Source organism: Alexandromys fortis, unplaced genomic scaffold, assembly GCF_014885135.2.
Source record: "Alexandromys fortis isolate MF-2015 unplaced genomic scaffold, M_Fortis_MF-2015_v1.1 scaffold_24, whole genome shotgun sequence".
Lineage (NCBI taxonomy): Eukaryota > Metazoa > Chordata > Mammalia > Rodentia > Cricetidae > Alexandromys > Alexandromys fortis.
In genome coordinates this window covers 7,063,550-7,067,473 of record NW_026067906.1, presented here as the reverse complement: position 1 = coordinate 7,067,473, position 3,924 = coordinate 7,063,550, and positions in this window count along the sequence as shown.

Below are 3,924 nucleotides of genomic sequence, written 5' to 3'. Positions count from 1 at the left end.
ACAACAGTTCCCGAAATAAACCTGTACAATAACTGTGGAGTGTCTGGATGCTGGAATCAAACCACTGTGTGATGGCTATTCTTGGTTGTCATATTGACCGCATCTGGAATTAACTAAATCCCCCAAAGTGGAGGGCACACCTGTAAGGAACTTTCGCTTAATATAAAGTTGGAAGATTCACTTCTAATCTGGATCTTTAAGACAGGAATACATCCCTTTAATCCAGATCCTTCAAGCTGGAAAAACCCACCTCCCATCTGAGCCATGCCTCCTGCTAGAAGCCTATATAAGGACATGGTAGAAGGAAATTTTTACCCTTTGCCTACCAGCAAGTTCAGTTCTTCACTGACATCAGAGCCTACTTCTTTAGATACCCAGGACACATTCAAGACAAGATGAGACATCCAGCTTCATTGATTAGAACAACTACTGGATTCTTGGACTTTTGTTTGTAACTAGATAACTAGTCATTGTTAGATTAGCTAGACTACATACAATCTGTAAGTCATTCAAATAAATCCCCTTTCTACCCTCTCTCTCTTTCTTTCTCTCTCTCTCTCTCCCTCTCTCTCTCATGCACGCACGCATGCAACAATGCACACGCACGCACGCACACACACACACACAGACACAGATTCATTCTCTAAGTTTAGTCTCTCTAGAGAACCCTGACTAATACACACCATCACTGTCTAAAAATATGTATATCTCAATATCAAAACCAGAGAGGAAGCCTAATAATCAACAGCAAGCAAACCTTACGTTTTCATGCAATTTCTCAAAGAATTTAACAAAGAGCGCAGACACAAAGGCTGAGCCTAATCCACAAATCTCACTGCCTTTGGTTAATAAATAATAGAATGAAACCAGAAATACAGATGCTATCTGTTGACATTCAATGAACAGCATAGCTAAATCAACACCTGGACATGGGCCATTCTATTTTGATGTAGCCGTAACTGTTTTTGGATCCAAATTTATAGTCAAAGCTATATTCTTATAGCTAAGAATGTATAAGAAAATAGAGCATTTAGAAGTTATTTGCAATTTTTAAAAGTAAATTATTACCAACATTGTAAACTGCCACATGGTCATATGGCCAATAAATGAGTCAAAGAGTTTGCATCTTCTAACTCCTGGGTCAATGCTTATTCCAATACACTTTAATTCCCCTTACATATGTCTTCTGAGGATACTAACAGCAACATAGCATGATTAACAAAATGATTCCACACTGGAGACAAGAGAGTAATGTGAACGTGTGGCAAAGAGAGAGGTTTTAAATAACCATCACGGTCAACTGAAGATTTTGTGAGGCTAACACAGTTCCATGGATAAGTTAGTGGGAACAAGCTTGACTACACTAAGTTAAACAGTACCAGAATGGCAATGACTTAAACAATAATGCCTGATCTCTTGCTCCTTGGAGAGATAGATGGGCGCCTCCATTTGCCTTCTCGTCACTCCAAAACCAGAGCTAATGAAGCAGCTATTAGCTGTAACATCACTGATCATGACAGCAGAGGAAAATCACACTCTGGAGAGTCTCTTACTGCTCTGTAAGTGATACACATCACTACTGTTCATACCTCATTGAGCTGGATAAGTCACATAGTCTCACAGAGCCATAATGAGGTTTGGAAGTGCTGGTCTATGATATACATATAAGGTGGAAAGCCAATCAAAGTGTTGGGGTGAGGGGTGACACTACTTATGATTACAAAAGCATCCAACTTAAATTAATAAAAATGTTTTGGGTTTTGGGTTTTTTGTTGTTTTTTTTATTAAAAGCTTGGAATTAAAAGTCAAAAACAACCAGTTGGGTTAGTCTGAGCAATGCTGGTGTAAGTTTAGTATCTGCAAATAAACAGGGATATGAAAAAAAAAGTGACCAACCTTTCAGCAAAAAGTGAGGTAGACATTAGGGCGTGAGACAGAGAAAGGGACAAATTGACCTTGACTATATTGAAGAGCAACCTCCCTGACCTGTAACGCCACTGGAAAACTCAACATCTATCGTTTACCCTCTTTGACTATACTCTTTGAGGTCAGTTCCTGTTATGTACAATTAACAGTCTTAATTAATATGATGGCACTATATCCTTAATATCGCTTGATCAAGTGAGCTGCACTATAGGTTCTAACATTGTATGTTAAATTAATACTTCCTAAAATGGGGGGTTAGAGGAAGACTGGGTATGGTAGTGCATAGCTTTTATCCCAACATAATCCCAGCACTCAGGAGGCAGAGGCAGGCAGACCTCTGAATTCAAGACCAGCCTCGTCTACATAATGAGTTCCAGAACAACCAGGACTTCAGCCCTTGTCTTGGGAAAAATAAATAAATAAATAAATAACCTCATGGATTTCATTTTATTATTTCCCCTTTTTATAAAACTAATGATAGAAATTATGTTGAGCTTTAAATAAGGGTCACAATATGGGGAATAATATAAAACTTTATCTTAAAAGTTAAAAACTTGAATACTGTTAATATAAGAGAATATTAGTAAAGATAGAATAGTTTCTGTTAAATTTATTTTCTTGGAAAAGCAAGCAAACAAGCAAAAACTGGAAGGATGATTGTTTAAAAATAGATAAAATGTCAATTGACCAATCAACTGGCTTCTAAAGCTTAAAATATTACCTTAAAATGCATATGTGAGAGAATTTTTTTATTAACTTATGTACATTGGTGTTTTTTTTTTCTACATGAGGGTGTCAGGTATCCTGGGACTGAGTTACAGTTATGAGCTGCCATGTGGGTTCTAGGAATTGAACCTAGGTCCTCTTGAAGAACAGCCATCGCTGTTAACCAGTGAAACATCTCTCCAGCCCTGAGAGAATTTTTTTTATGTTTCATGATATTTAAACAGAAAATGAAAAAAGTAGAACTCATTGAGCATTCAAATTACTTAAACAAAATAAATAAGCAAATAAAATTTTCACTTTCAGAGTGGAATTTCTGCTACTTCTATGAAACAAAATAAAATACAAAAATAATTCCTTAAAATCCTTAACATAATCCTTGAAGGAGTATTTCAGGTTAATAATACATGTCTTTGGATTCATTACAAAACAAGAATTATGGGGAATAGCTCTTATTGCTAAGCTCATATGTTAGAAAATCATCTGGTTTCCACTATAAAAAAAAATCAGACAACCATTGATGAAGGCTGTCAGAGAAGTCAAATTGTTAGTTTGGCCTGAACATTTCCCAAAGGAGGAAGTAATTTGACCAGAACTGCCAAAAATATGCCAACCACTTCAGTGACTGCTTGAATAAACATGAAATAATATTTATATGTACTAATTAAACATAAGATTTTGTGATAGATTATAAGGTTTCATCCAATGCTGTTTTATATTAGTCAGATGGGCAGTAATGTTTTTTCAACATAAATACGAAAATCTGCTTTTTAAAGAGTGTAGCAAGAAAATATGGCATTAATTTCCTAAAGGGAATATTTAATGATCTAAAGAAAAGCATGTGCTGCCTGCCATATGATTATGTTTTGATAATTTGTGTCCCTCTGTAATCTTTTACTTTTCAGTAGCAAAACATCTCTCTCTAGACAAAGAATTTAAGTCTTTTCCTTTTGTAATTATATATTATTAAAATATGATGTTCCTATTCTCCAGTTCAAGTATGTCCACGCAAACAGACAAGCCATAAACATAAGCAAACTGATTTCCTGTGGTGTGTGGTTCTCTGCAATGAGGGGGTATTGATTTGCTTTAAAAATAGTTGAGTGTCTCCTTGGTGCCCTACTCTATTTTAAGCATTTAAAATTCAGCTGGGGACATGGGTAGACAAGTTCTCTGCTCAGGTAATACTATTAACTAGCAGGAATTTTTTTTTTATTGAGAATAAAAAAAAGTTTCCGCCGCCTCCCAGCCTCCCATTTCCCTCCCCCTCCCCCC